Source organism: Pristiophorus japonicus, chromosome 8 (genome assembly GCF_044704955.1).
Source record: "Pristiophorus japonicus isolate sPriJap1 chromosome 8, sPriJap1.hap1, whole genome shotgun sequence".
In the NCBI taxonomy this organism is placed as follows: Eukaryota; Metazoa; Chordata; class Chondrichthyes; family Pristiophoridae; genus Pristiophorus; species Pristiophorus japonicus.
The window spans coordinates 231,989,209-232,005,614 of NC_091984.1; positions in this window are offsets into that span (position 1 = coordinate 231,989,209).

The window sequence follows — 16,406 nt, forward strand, 5'->3', positions numbered from 1 at the left end:
AAGGGCGGGGGAGTGGGACTGGCTGAGGTGCTCTTGCAGAGAGCCGGCACGGGCTCGACGAGCCTCCTCCTGTGCTGGAACCGTTCTATGGGCTGAATATTCGGCGTTGCTGATTTCAGGCCAGTAATGGCTATCCATTTACCAATCTGAGAACAGTTTGCACCTCAGTCATCAAAGTTGGGCAGCTGGGCCCCGAGTGTGGGGCGGGGCACTAAGGGAGGCGTTGCACACCCCTCTCAGGGAGATAGACCGGCTGAGCAAGCGAATATCCCGAGCTAAACAGGCGGCCCACAGAACGCTCTGAGAGAGGAAAAACAGTTAAAAAAAAACCCAGCAAAAACATTCCCAATACACAGCCCACACCACCACAACATGAATCACACAAAAAAGTACAAGAAAAAACAGTCACACTTACCTAAGGTCGGCATTACCTACCTCACTGCAGCCGCTATAGGTCAGACCACCCATTTTCACAGGCGGTCATGGCAGGGTGTGTTGCGGGGCGTATGGGTCGGGCGGGACTCAAAGTGAGCCGGTATCACAACCAGGATTGCACACCGGCTCGCCTCCTCCGGGCAGCAAAGCTCCGCACCCCCGCAAAACCGGCCCTGAAACCCCCCCCGTGGGGCGCTAGAAGCTGACTGCCTGCTCGGAAGAGCTCACCCCCGCCATTGCCGCTCCGGGACAAAAACAGAAGCGCACATCACCAGAAAATCCACCCCGATGATTCTAAGAGCTTTTGATGTGTAGTTCACTGTTGCAATGTAGGGAAGTGCTACAGCCAATTTGTGTACAACAAGACCCCGCAGGCAGGGCCGTCCTCATGGGCGGGCAGCATGGACAACCGCCCAGGGCGCTGTGGTCAGGGGGGCAGGGGGGGGTTGTCGCGATCAAGAGGGTCTGACGTTAACAGCGCTGACCTCTGCGAAGAACTTGATCCACTCTACCCAACTGGCTGGGGTTTTATTGAGTCTTGTGAACATTACGTGACTGACTAAGCCACTCCCAACTCAACAGCTCTACAAACCTGTGAGCCATATTCACAGCCGCATACATTACAGGCATAACCTCTGCGACGAACTTCTCTGCTTCCAACAGACTGTAGAAGAGGTTGCTCCTTCAAGTTTTAAGAGCAAGTTCCCAAACACATGGACAGCACTCAGGACCCCGTTAACCGTGCCCGTATCAGAGGCGATGGACATCACTCAGGACCCTGCTGACCGTGCCTGTATCGGAGGCGATGGACATCACTCAGGACCCCGCTAACCGTGCCTGTATCAGAGGCGATGGACATCACTCAGGACCCCGCTAACCGTGCCCGTATCAGAGGCGATGGACATCACTCAGGACCCTGCTGACCGTGCCTGTATCAGAGGCGATGGACATCACTCAGGACCCCGCTAACCGTGCCCATATCAGAGGCGATGGACATCACTCAGGACCCTGTTAACCGTGCCTGTATCAGAGGCGATGGACATCACTCAGGACCCCGTTAACCGTGCCTGTATCGGAGGCGATGGACATCACTCAGGACCCTGCTGACCGTGCCTGTATCAGAGGTGATGGACATCACTCAGGACCCTGTTAACCATGCCTGTATCGGAGGCGATGGACATCACTCAGGACCCTGCTGACCGTGCCTGTATCAGAGGCGATGGACATCACTCAGGACCGTGTTAACCGTGCCTGTATCAGAGGCAATGGACATCACTCAGGACCCTGCTAACTGTGCCTGTATCAGAGGCGATGGACATCACTCAGGACCCCGCTAACCGTGCCTGTATCAGAGGCGATGGACATCACTCAGGACCCCGTTAACCGTGCCTGTATCGGAGACGATGGACAGCACTCAGGACCCCGCTAACCGTGCCTGTATCAGAGGCGATGGACATCACTCAGGACCCCGTTAACCGTGCCTGTATCAGAGGCGATGGACATCACTCAGGACCCTGTTAACCGTGCCTGTATCGGAGGCGATGGACATCACTCAGGACCCTGTTAACCGTGGCTGTATCAGAGGCGATGGACATCACTCAGGACCCTGCTAACCGTGCCTGTATCAGAGGCGATGGACATCACTCAGGACCCCGTTAACCGTGCCTGTATCAGAGGCGATGGACATCACTCAGGAACCTGCTGACCGTGCCCTTATCGGAGGCGATGGACATCACTCAGGACTCTGCTGACCGTGCCCGTATCGGAGGCGATGGACATCACTCAGGACCCCGCTAACCGTGCCTGTATCAGAGGCGATGGACATCACTCAGGACCCTTCTGACCGTGCCTGTATCGGAGGCGATGGACATCACTCAGGACCCCGCTAACCGTGCCCGTATCGGAGGCGATGGACATCACTCAGGACCGTGTTAACCGTGCCTGTATCGGAGGCGATGACATCACTCAGGACCCTGCTAACCGTGCCTGTATCAGAGGCAATGGACATCACTCAGGACCCTGCTAACCGTGCCCGTATCAGAGGCGATGGACATCACTCAGGACCGTGTTAACCATGCCCGTATCAGAGGCAATGGACATCACTCAGGACCCTGCTAACCGTGCCCGTATCAGAGGCGATGGACATCACTCAGGTCCCTGCTAACCGTGCCTGTATCAGAGGCGATGGACATCACTCAGGACCGTGTTAACCGTGCCCGTATCAGAGGCGATGGACATCACTCAGGTCCCTGCTAACCGTGCCCGTATCGGAGGCGATGGACATCACTCAGGACCCTGCTAACCGTGCCCGTATCAGAGGAGATGGACATCACTCAGGTCCCTGTTAACCGTGCCCGTATCGGAGGCGATGGACATCACTCAGGACCCTGCTGACCGTGCCCGTATCGGAGGCGATGGACATCACTCAGGACCCTGCTGACCATGCCCGTATTGGAGGCGATGGACAGCACTCAGGACCCTGCTGACCGTGCCCGTATCGAAGGCGATGGACATCACTCAGAACCCCGTTAACCGTGCCTGTATCAATGGTGACCAGCAAGCAGAGCTTCTCAAAGTTGCAGCTCAGAAAAAACATATCTGCGATGGACCATGGGCGACAACAGGCCATTCTGTCTATCGAGAATGATGTGGCTCAAATTATCTCAAAGTTCTTATATTTGTTATTGTTGTTTATTAGTTTAGTGTTTCATTTAATGTTTAGTTCATTTGTCAATTAGCTACAATGTTATTTTTTATGACTTGTATCGTTTATTATTTAAATTATTTAAAAAACTTTTGGGGATTACAGCTTTATTTCTGAAGCTCTCACAAATACCAGGACAGCCCTTAAACTCAAAGACTGGACGGCTAAATACAAGTTAGCACAGTGACGCCGATTTCCCTCAGGCCAGTCCTGTCCACAGGGGAGAGTGCTGCAACTGAGCCAAGGCGGATACCTCAATAATGTAGATAATTCGCAAGGATGAAAGGGAGAAAGAGCGACTCCTGCCTCACAGCCCTCCTCACTTTAGAGAAAGACTTGCATTTATATAGCGCCTTTTTACGACCACCAGACATCTCAAAGCACTTTACAGCCAATGAAGTACTTTTTGACAGTGTAGTCACTGTTGTAATGTGGGAAACGCGACAGCCAATTTTGTGCACAGCAAGCTCCCACAAACAACAGTGTGATAACGACCGGATAATCTGTTTTTGTTACGTTGATTGAGGGATAAATATTGGCCCCAGGACACCGGGGATAACTCCCCTGCTCTTCTTCGAAAATAAGAACATAAGAAATAGGAGCCACTTGGGCCCTCAAGCCTGCTCCGCCATTCAATAAGATCGTGGCTGATCTGGTCTTGGGCTCAGCTCCACTTCCCTGCCCGCTCCCCGTAACCCTTCACTCCCTTATCGCTCAAAAATCTATCTCCACCTTAAAATAGTGCCATGGGATCTTTTACGTCCACCTGAGAGAGCAGACGTGGCCTCGGGTTAACGTCTCGTCCGAAAGATGGCGCCTCCGACAGTGCAGCAACTCCCTCAGCGCTGCACTGGGAGTGTCAGCCTGGATTTCTTTGCGCTCTTGAGCCCCACGAAGCGTGCACATTAAATGCAACGGGCGCAACAATCGATAAACGAAGGCGCAAACGCTGGCGGCACGTGAGTGTGATTGGGAAGCTGTGCCTTTAAGACCATTTTGAAATTTCCACTTTTGCCATCAGAGAAGAAAAATCCCTTGAATGACCTTCCAGCAGTGGCTGCTGCTCAAATTCACAAGAGTGAGAACATGTGCCCCTGTGAGTAACAGGATACCGAGTAATTACAGCTAACGGGTAATCGGCCATTAAAGCCACATTTCCCCCTCTTCCAAGTCACACACAATTTACTTTTCTCAAAAAAATCGTTAAGCACTTCTTTTTTTCAAGCACACAAAAAAAAACGATGCTATTAACTGCGACTACAGTACTTTAATGTTCCAACCAGCAAAAAAAATTCAAACAAACCAATTTGCTGGCAGCGGACTGTTTGTTTGTTTTCCCTCAAACAGCGGTTCCCATCGGAATGGCCAAGTACCTCCCACACTGAAGAAATCGAGGACGTGTGTGTATGATATTCGCTTAGTTTAAAGAAGGGAGAACACGAGAGAAAAAAGTGTGCACTGGCTATGATCCATGACTCGCGTGCGTTCGATGATTGACAGGCTGGAGCTAGAGAGAGAAAGGAGCGATCACTTCAAATTCAACTGCAGAGAACTCTCCACCATTTAAATACTTCAAGACAATGCGTGTTCAGATCTGGATTTTAACACTTATAATCGGATTTCGACAGGAAGGCTCACGCTGGGAAGTTTAAGCGTTAGCGCATTCAAAACCTTGAAGCAGCCAATGATTTATTTATAATCTCTTTTCCTTATTGCTTGAAGTGTCCCCCTCATTGCCCCAACCAAAGGGAGAAAAACAGAAAATGCTGGAAATCTCAGCAGGTCAGGCAGCATCTGTGGAGAGAAGGCAGAGTTCACGTTTCGGGTCGATGACCCTTCCTCAGCAGTTGCATTTGTATAGCGCCTTTCACTCCCCACAGGACGCCCCAAAGCGCTTCACAGCCAATGAAGTACTTTTTTGGAGTGTAGTTACCGTTGCAATGTAGGAAACCCGGCAGCCAATTTGCACACAGCAAGCTCCTACATACAGCAATGTGATGAAAGACCAGATAATTCCGTTTTTTTTTCAAGTGATGTTGGTTGAGGACACGGGTGGGGGGAGGAATCCCCTGCTTTTCTTCGAAATAGTGCCCTGGGGTCTTTTACGCTCACCCGAGAGGGTTGTGCAATGCGTTGCATAAACGCAGGGCTTTCTTTCTCATTGGGGGCCATTTTTATTTTAGAGAATAGTGCAAAACGGATGATATCAGATTGGCCATGCGTTATTAACCTCTCCCAGAAACCGGGGAGAGAAGTATAATGGGCAGCCTGTCCGATATCATCCGCTTTACATTATCAGCAATGGTTCAAATTGCCCCCATTGAATGTAAAGTGGTTTTGGAACATCCCGGGATGTGATAGACACTCTGTAAATAAAATATTTTCCTTTCTTCATTGCACTTTTCTTGGCATATGTTCATTTCTGAGTCCAGACGGACAAAGTAGCAATGAATTATAAGATCAGTGTATCAGCAATCTGGATCATTTTTAATTCACATAAGTACTGCTGGAAAGAAAGAAAGAACTTGAATTGATATAGCGCCGTTCCTGTCCTCAGACCTGGGTGGCCAACCCACCAGGATTGTCCTGGAATCTCCAGGAATTAAAGATTAATCTCTAGGACACTGCTGGGAGCAAGCACCCGTGAGAAAAATAATCGGGGCAATAAAAATAAAATAATATTTAAACATTTCTTTCAACAATTCCGTTTATTAGTTATACCGACAAACAGGACGGTGTTGAACAGAGTCCCGGAAAAATTACTCCGCTAAAAAACAAGAACAAGCTCAACACTGAGACACCATGGATGAATAAAGACATGAGGGAAAATTGAGGGTAAGGAAGGAGGCATACACGAAGTATATGGACAGCAGGGGAGAGCATGACAAGAGAGAGTACAAAGAGATTAGGAGAGAAGTCAAAAAAAAAATTAGAAAGGCAAAAAGGAACAATGAAATTAAATTATCAAGGAACATAAAACCAATGGTGGTGGAGTTAGAGACAGGCAGTCATCTGATGATACCTCCAGCAATATGTCCAACCAGGGTTGACAACCCTACCTCAGAATGACCCAAAACGCCCTTGAATTACGTTTGAAGTGTCATCAATGTTGTAATGTAGGAAACGCAGCAGCCAATTTGCCCCCAGCAAGCTCCCACAAACAACAATGAGATGATGACCAGATAATCTGTTTCTTAGCGATGTTGGTTGATGGACTAACGTGGGAGGATGCCTCTGTTCTTACTCAAATAGTGCCATTCAATCTTTTGCGTTCACCAAAGAGGGCAGCTGGGATCTCAATTCAACCTCTCACCCGAAAGATGGCACCTCCGACAGTGCAGCACTCCCTCGGTATTGCACTAGAGCATCAGCCTAGATTTATGTGTTCAATTCTCTGGGGTGGGACTTAAACCCAGAGTCTTCTGACCCCGAGGTAAGTGTGCCACCCATTGAGCCACAGCTAACACTGTTGCCATAATGATGAGTTAACAACCACATATATAAGGTATTTTTGAATTTTCTTTTCAAAATAGAAAGAAAGAAAGACTGACTTGCATTTATATAGCGCTTTTCACACCAATCGGGCACCCTAAAGCACTTTACAGCCAATGAATACTTTTTGACATGTAGTCACTGTTGTTATAGAGAAAACGCGGCAGCCAATTTGCGCATATTAATCTCCCACAAACATAATTGTGATAATGACCAGATAATCTGTTTTAGTGATGTTGATTGAGGGATAAATATTGGCCAGGATACCGCAGATAACTCTCCTGCTTTTCATTGAAATAGTGGCCGTGGGATCTTTTACGTCCATCTGAGAGAGTAGACGGGGCCTCGGTTTAACGTCTCATCTGAAAGACGGCACCTCTGACAGTGCAGCATTCTCCCAGCACTGCCCTGGAGTGTCAGTCTGGAGTGGGAAGGAATATTTAGCATTCTGGAAGCTCAGAGCGTTCACATCCAAGTTAAGCAAATTTCCAACGTCAGCCAATCGTTTCTCCCCCTGAGAAATCTGCGGCCAGCTGTTCTCAATCCGGTGGGGTCCTTTCGCACAAATGTGTCCACCTCAAAGAACTTCAAATGGTGTGCTCAGCACCCCCGCCCAAAGGGGGCAGAAGGCTACCCAAATGTACAAACCGGCATCTTTCATGGAGGAAACGGGTGAAGCAAGCGGAGTGCTTGGCTGGCCCACTTCCTCCAGGCGGTGACAGGCCTAATCCTTAAAGGGGACCCCCCAAAAAGGAACATTTGTTTTAGAGTTTTAGAGGGCCAAGTGTAATGTATGCACCCGTGAGCATGCTCACAGATTGGCAGGAGGGGGGCGACTTGGAGAAGGGGGACTGGATTAGACGTCACCAAAATCAAGGTCGCTGATTGGGGCATCAGCAGATACAGCAGGAGAGGCAGCAAACAGCAGAGGAGCAGCGAGAGATTGTAGAGCGATGTGATCGGGGCCCAGAAGAGGCGAGGGCCCAGGGGCAGCACGGGCCAGCCCACACTGCGATATGCAGTCCATGCAGCAGAGCTGGTCTCCAGTCGTCTTGGCTAATCTTTGCCACTGGACCAAGACCTAGCTCTGTCAAGCCCGTGTGGTGGCTGGTGTGCAACGGCCACCCCACGTTAAAAAAATCCACACACAGGCATCTTCCACCCTTCAACATGTAGTTCAGGATCTGGAATAGTAGGTCCTTCATTGAAACACCTGTGAACTCATCCATTTTTGGTGTGGTAGCCAGTCATCCTCGCTTCGAGGGACTCCCTAAGAAGAAGAAGAGCTGCTGAGTTGTGAGTGGCTTAGCCAGTCAGGTGATGTTCACAAGACTCAATAAAACCCCAGCCAGTTGGGTTCGGGGGATCCACGATGAGGCAGGGGGTTGTGAACCTGGTGGATGAACTGGTAATGTGTAGTGTGATCGTTAAACCTTTGTTAATAAACCAACTAGTTCTTAATTGCAATGTGTTGCTATGAATTCTTAAGTAAGAACACGTGAAGCAAATACATTACAGCTATTAGGGCTCCTCGATCTCCAGAACAATCGCCCAGCTCGCTATCAGCTGTCCGCAGTCAATTTGTGCACAGCAAGGTTCCAACAAACAGCAGGGAGGTGGTTGATCCAGGTAACCTGGTTTTCAAGTCGGATCTTTTACATCCACCAGAGAGGACAAATTGGACCTCGGTTTAACGTCTCATGCGAATGGCAGCACCTCCGACAGTGCAGCACGGCCTCGGTACTGCACTGAAGTAGGTTGGTGAAAAGTATGCACCTGTGAGTATGCTCGCAGGTTTGTAGAGCTGTTGGCGCCTCACAACTTGAGCCGTCTCGGGGAAATCCTCTCCGTGCCGTTCAGTTCTGCGCGGAGGGGTTTCCTGTACAGGTTGCTCTTGCACACTCTCAACCTTGCCATCCTCGTCTGCCATCCGGACACGGCATGGCGCACCATCTTGCCATCCAGAGGAGGCGGGGGTCCCCGATGGAGTGCACTCTACGCGGGAGTCCTCCCACTGTTTATTGGGGACTTGGCCTGGAGGGTGGTGCACGGAGCAGTCCCGTGCAATAAATTTTTAAGTCGGTTCACGGGCTCCCAGGCCGCCTGCAATTTCTGCGGTCTGGAAGAGTCCGTGTTCCATGTTTTTATGGAATGCGCGAGGTTGCAGCCCCTGTTCCATTATTTAAAGGGGCTGCTTCTCAAATTCTAGCTGCACTTCAGTCCCACACTCCTGATCTTTGGGCACCCTGTGCGGAGGGGGTCAGGTAGGTCCGAGGGCCTCCTCGTAGGACTGCTCGTGGGCACGGCCAAGGGGGCCATCAGCCGGTCCAGGCAGCGGGCGGTCGAGGGGGTCGTTCAGCCTGACTGCCTGCCTCTCTTCCGCGCGTACATCCGCGCCAGGGTGTCCTTGGAGATGGAGCACGCGGTGTCCACCAGTACGCTCGCGGCCTTCCGCGAGAGGTGGGCGCCGGAGGGACTGGAGTGCATCATCACACCCGGCAACCAAATTTTAATTTGATTTTATATGTTTTAAAGTTTAATTTGTATTAATTGCCAGATTTTTAGTGTCCCCCTCCCCTTTTATAGGGGGCACTTGTAGATTTACAGTTTTAGGGCCCAAAAAAAACCACAAAAAAACCCCACAAAAAAATACAAAAAAATATATAAAAAGGGCCGTGATAAGTGTTTGGAGTGTCCCCCAGATCGGGGGGCACTTGAACTAATGTTTATTTCTGTTTCCAACCAAAAAGAGTTGTAGAGCTGTTGGTGCCTCACAACTTGAGCCTCCTCCGGGAAATCCCCTCCGTGCCGTTCAGTTCTGCGCGGAGGGGTTTCCTGTACAGGCTGCTCTTGCACACTCTCCACCTTGCCATCCTCGTCTGCCGTCCGGACACGCCATGGCGCACCATCTTGCCGTCTGGAGGAAGCGGGGGTCCCCAATGAAGGGCTCTCTATGCGGGAGTTCTCCCACTATTTATTGGGGACTTGGCCTGGAGGGTGGTGCACAGAGCAGTCCTGTGCAATAAATTTTTAAGTCGGTTCACAGACTCCCAGGCCGCCTGCAATTTCTGCGGTCTGAAGGAGTCCGTGTTCCACGTGTATGTTCAGTGTGTGAGGTTGCAGCCCCTTCTTCCAATATTTGAAGGGGCTGCTCCTCAAATTCTGGCTGCACTTCAGTCCCACACTCCTGATCTTTGGGCACCCTGTGCGGAGGGGAGCGGGCAGGTCGGAAGGGCTCCTTGTAGGACTGCTCCTGGGCACGGCCAAGGTGGCCGTTAACCGGTCCAGGCAGCGGGCGGTCGAGGGGGTCGTTCAGCCCAACTGCCTTCCTCTCTTCCGCGGATACATCCGAGCCAGGGTGTCCCTGGAGATGGAGCACGCGGTGTCCACCGGTACGCTCGCGGCCTTCCGCGAGAGGTGGGCACCGGAGGGACTGGAGTGCATCATCACCCCTGGCAACCAAATTTTAATTTGACCATTTATTGTTAAAACTTAATTTGTTTAATGTGTCGGTTTTGGTACCCCCCCTCCCCCCCTTTAATCAGGGGGCACTTGATTGAAATTTGATTTACAGGAGCAACTAAAGTAGCTATAGAGCTGTTGGACTGCCTGCCTCTCTTCCACGGCTACATTCGCGCCAGGGTGTCCCTGGAGATGGAGCACGCCCTGTCTACCGGTACACTCGCGGCCTTCCAAAAAAAGGTGGGCACCTGAGGGACCGGGGTGCATCATCACCCCCGACAACCAAATTTTAATTTGATTTAAGTTTTATTTGGAGATCTGTGGGTTCTAGTGCCCTTACAAAAAGGTATGCTCAAAATAATTGTAGAGCTGTTGCGTTGGGAATGCCTTAGCCAGTCACGTGATGTTCACAAGACTCAATAAAACCCCAGCCAGTTGGGTTCGGGGGATCCACGATGAGGCAGGTGGTTGTGAGCCTGGTGGATGAACTGGTAATGTGTTGTGTGATTGTTAAACCTTTTGCTAGTTCTTAATAGCAATGTGTTGCTATGAGTTCTTAAGCAAAGAACCCATGAAGCCAATACGTTACAGGTGGCTGTCGCATAAGATTTATAGGCGTACATAAGAAAGGGCCTCAATGGCCCAATAAAACAAACCCATTCTACAATTACACATATGGTGGGATGTGAGCTGTAAGCTCGGCACTGAGCAGCGCTTTCAGGAGAGGTGGTGAGAGATCTGAGGTGTGATGTGGGGTGGGGATGAGAGACGCTGGGGCAATGCTCCATTTTAGCTTCTCGAAGGGTCATGAGAGCAGTCAGAATGGCCGCCGCCATTATCAGTGCCACGTGCCCAACAGTGGCCCCACCGCGGCTCCTCCAGCTGCTTTCGTCTCCGCAGATCGGGCCGCCGGCCGAAGGGACTCCAGGTTCGCCGCCAAGACCGGTTCCGAATTGGCCGAAGGAACTCCGGGGCCGGCATCAAATCTGGCACCAAGCTCATGGTCCACAGGGCTGTAGTGATATCCGCCCTCCTGTATGGCTCAGAGACGTGGACCATGTACAGTACACACCTCAAATCGTTGGAGAAATACCACCAGCGCTGCCTCCGCAAGATCCTGCAAATCCCCTGGGAGGACACTCGACCAGCTCCGTTGGGCGGGCCACATCGTCCCCATGCCCGACACGAGACTCCCAAAGCAAGCGCTCTACTCGGAACTCCTACACGGCAAGCGAGCCCCAGGTGTGCATTGGAAATGTTTCAAGGACATACTCAAACCCTTCTTGATAAAATGCAACATCCCCACCGACACCTGGGAATCCCTGGCCTAAGACCGCCCTAAGTGGAGGAAGAGCATCCGGGAGGGGATTGAACACCTCGCGTCTCGTCGCCGAGACCATGCAGAAACCAAGCGCAGGCAGCGGAAGGAGCATGTGGCAAATCAGACTCCCCACCCACCCTTTCCTTCAGCCACTGTCTGTCCCACCTGTGACAGAGACTGTAATTCGCATATTGGACTGTACAGCCACCCGAAAACTCAGTTTTAAAGTGGAAGCAAGTTTTCCTCGATTTTGAGGGACTGCCTATGATGATGACAATCACACAGTGCATTGGACTACCTGCACAATGAACCATGCGGGAAGTGGACCAGTTGGCAGTGTGGTGACATGCGAATACAAGGTCAGGGCGTAGTTTGAGGCTGCAGTGACATTGTTGAATATTAAATATTCTGTGGAATGTGAGTGGCTTCCATTTTATTTATATAAACTTTGAATGGGAATAACATTGCACCATCTGCTCGCATACAAATGAGATAGTTGTGGATTTCATTATAGGGCCTAAATACTTGTAATATAAAGGATGCGACTGTTGTTTTAAGGCAAGATAAGTGAGTTACCTGAATGGAATTTGCCACAGTCCCTCCAGGGCAGGGAGGGCAACGTAGATGGTAATTGTCTTCCTAAGCTTAATTAGTTGATTCAAATTTATTCATCTTGCTCATACAATTTCCAAACTGCAACTTTAACAAATCAACTCAACAACAGATTGAGGTGACGGATTGCAATGGCTTCATCTAGGTATAACTATACATGAATATGCAACCTTTATCTGGGCTACTAGATGATTACAGTTCTTCCCATGAAAATCACCACCTGAATGAGGAGGACCAACTGTCTGTGACATGTCCATATATTGTCTTCACTTTCTGCATTGTGACACCTCAAGGCCGATCTATGCACTTGCACTGAGGGGTTTGAGAGGCAAATTCCTCTGATCCACTTGCCTTGCATTCATGAAAAAGAGAGACTTATATTTATACAGTGCCTATCCTGACCTCAGGATGTCCTGAAGTGCTTTACAGCCAATGAAGTAGGTTTGAAGTGTAGTCACTGTTGTAAGGTGGGAAATGCGACAGCCAATTTGCACACAGCAAGCTCCCACAAGCAGCAATGTGCTAATGACCAGATCATCTATATTAGTGATGTTGATTGATGGATAAATATTGTCAGGGTGAACTCCCCTGCTCTTCTTCCAAATAGTGCCATGAAATCTTTTACGTCCACCTGAGAGAGCAGATATGGCCTCAGTTTAACGTCTCATCCGAAAAACTCCAGTGCAGCGCTCCCTTAGCACTGCACTGGGGATGTCAGCCTAGGTCTCTGGAGTGGGACTTGAGCCCACAACCCTCAGAGGCGAGGGTGAGGGTACTACCCACTGAGCAACTGCTGAGTTTTATGAGGTTATCCAGTTATTCATCCAATGCTTTGCTGGCCATGTCCTAACTCGCACCAAGTCCCGTTCACACATCATCCCCTGTGCTCGCTGACTTACATTGGCTCCTGGTCTGGCAACGCCATCGATTTTAAAATTCTCATGTTACTGGACATGACCCACTGCACAGCTGTGAATCTTAAAAAACTTCGGATCTGGCCAAGTTCAATTAAATAATAGCATTGGGATAAAGGGTCTAAAAATGGCCAGAAATCACTTGTCTCAGATAGATAGATCTTGCATTCATTTAGCACCATTCACGACCACCGGACATCTCAAAGCGCTTTACAGCCAATGAAGTACTTTTGAAGTGTAGTCACTGTTTTAATGTAGGAAACGCAGCAACCAATTCATGCACAGCAAGCTCCCACAAACAGCAATGTGCTAATGCCCATTTAATCTGTTTTTGTGAAGTTGATCGAGGGATAACTCCCCCCCTGCTCTTCTTCGAAATAGTGCCGTGGGATCTTTTACGTCCACCTGAGAGAGCAGACGGGGCCTCGGTTTAACGTGTCATCCGAAAGACGGCGCCTCCGACAGTGCAGCACTCCCTCAGCACTGCACTGGGAGTGCCAGCCTAGATTTTTTTTGTGCTCAAGCCCCTGGAGTGGGACTTGAACCCACAAGTCTTGGGAGTAATGTTTCCCAAATGTTATCTTCCAATTTAGAAGTCTTGGCTCACGGTGCTCTGCTTTATTGAGATCGATCAGCTCCGCTTTCGCGAGGTGCAAGAACTGTGCAATCTTGCAGCAGTTATTTTTATAAAGAAAAAGTGCTTTAAGGATGACTGATTGGAAAGATCCCAAACCTCTCCTCGAGCAGAATGGTGAAACATCGTGCTGGATGCCTTCCAGCTGGAGAGAGTCATATCATCATCCTCAGTCCTGTCTCCAGATTTACTGGTAAATTTGACTATTACCCTCAAGCCTTGGCAGTGCAATAAAAGCAATATTGTCAAACTTCCAAGGAGCCACCTACATCAATTTGTTATGATATACAGTGCAATGGTTTTTTTCCCAGGTACTCATGAATGCCTGCCTTGTGTAGCTTTTTATTATATTGTATTTCTCCATGGATTTCCTCGACTCCAGGGACTTGACACGAAAATCTAGGCTGACGCTCCCAGTGCAGTGCTGAGGGAGCGCTGCACTGTTGGAGGTGCCGTCTTTCGGATGAGACGTTAAACCAAGGCCCCGTCTGCTCTCGCAGGTGGACGTAAAAGATCCCACGGCAGTATTTCAAGGAAGAGCAGGGGAATTTTCTGCTCTTTAAGGAGCCAATATTTATCCCTCAATCAACATAACAAAAACAGATTATCTGATCATTATCATATTGCTGTTTGTGGAAGCTTGCTTGTGCGCAATTTACGAATGTACAAACAATGACGGACAGGTAAAGACTATCTGGCCCATCGAGCCTGTCCCACACAATTGCGATACTTTGTGTATCACAACATATACACTTCACCCCGCCCAAAACCATGTGATCTTCTGGGAGAGGCAAAAAAAACAGATTAAAAAAACCAGGCCAATTTGGGGGAAAAAAATCTAGGAAATTCCTCTCTGATCCATCTAGGCGATCACAGGCATTCTGCCTTCACGAAGGAAGACACAAATAACCTTCCGGAAATACTAGGGGACCGAGAGTCTAGTGAGAAGGAGGAGCTGAAGGATATCCTTATTAGACGGGAAATTGTGTTAGGGAAATTGATGGGATTGAAGGCCGATAAATCCCCAGGGCCTGATAGTCTGCATCCCAGAGTACTTAAGGAAGTGGCCCTAGAAATAGTGGATGCATTGGTGATCATTTCCCAACAGTCTATCGACTCTGGATCAGTTCCTATGGACTGGAGGGTAGCTAATGTAACACCACTTTAAAAAAAAGGAGGGAGAGAGAAAACAGGTAATTATAGACCGGTTAGCCTGACATCAGTAGTGGGGAAAATGTTGGAATCAATAATTAAAGATGAAATAGCAGTGCATTTGGAAAGCAGTGACAGGATCGGTCCAAGTCAGCATGGATTTATGAAAGGGAAATCATGCTTGACAAATCTTCTAGAATTTTTTGAGGATGTAACCAGTAGAGTGGACAAGGGAGAACCAATGGATGTGGTGTATTTGGACTTTCAAAAGACTTTAGACAAGGTCTCACGCAAAAGATTGGTGTGCAAAATTAAAGCACATGGTATTGGGGGGTAATGTACTGACGTGGATAGAGAACTGGTTGGCAGACAGGAAGCAGAGAGTCGGGATAACGGGTCCTTTTCAGAATGGCAGGCAGTGACTAGTGGAATGCCGCAGGGCTCAGTGCTGGGACCCCAGCTCTTTACAATATACATTAATGATTTAGATGAAGGAATTGAGTGTAATATCTCCAAGTTTGCAGATGACACTAAGCTGGGTAGCGGTGTTAGCTGTGAGGAGGACGCTAAGAGGCTGCAGGTTGACTTGGACAGGTTAGGTGAGTGGGCAAATGCATGGCAGATGCAGTATGATGTGGATAAATGTGAGGTTATCCACTTTGCTGGCAAAACCACGAAGGCAGAATATTATCTGAATGGCGGCAGATTAGGAAAAGGGGAGGTGCAGCGAGGCCTGGGTGTCATGGTACATCAGTCATTGAATGTTGGCAAGCAGGTACAGCAGGCGGTGAAGAAGGCAACTAACATGTTGGCCTTCATAGCTAGAGGATTTGAGTATAGGAGCAGGGAGGTCCTACTGCAGTTGTACAGGGCCTTGGTGAGGCCACACCTGGAATATTGTGTTCAGTTTTGGTCTCCTAATCAGAGGAAGGACGTTCTTGCTATTGAGGGAGTGCAGCGAAGGTTCACCAGACTGATTCCTGGGATGGCTGGACTGACATATGAGGAGAGACTGGATCCACTGGGCCTGTATTCACTGGAGTTAAGAAGAATGAGAGGGGATCTCATAGAAACATATAAAATTCAGACGGGACTGGACAGGTTAGATGCAGGAAGAATGATCCTGATGTTGGGGAAGTCCAGAACCAGGGGACACAGTCTAAGGATAAGGGGTAAGCCATTTAGGACTGAGATGAGGAGAAACTTCTTCACTCAGAGAGTTGTTAACCTGTGGAATTCCCTACCACAGAGAGTTCTTGATGCCAGTTCATTGGATATATTCAAGAGGGAGTTAGATATGGCCCTTATGGCTAAGGGGATGAAGGGGTATGGAGAGAAAGCAGGAAAGGGATACTGAGGGAATGATCAGCCATGATCTTATTGAATGGTGGTGCAGGTTCGAAATGCCGAATGGCCTACTCCTGCACCTATTTTCTATGTTTCTGTTTCTATGAAACTAGTCCAGGAAACCACTCTGACATTGAATTTCTTGCAGTAGCTACCTTCTGTAAGAGGTGACCTCCGGCGCAGCCAGAAACAAATCCAGCTTTTGCTTGAAAGAATTCAGCAAGTCTGCATCCACCACATGAAATGGCAGCTTGTTCCAGAGCACCTGGGAGTCCCTGACCAAAGACCGCCCTAAATGGAGGAAGAGCATCCGGGAGGGCGCTGAGCATCTCG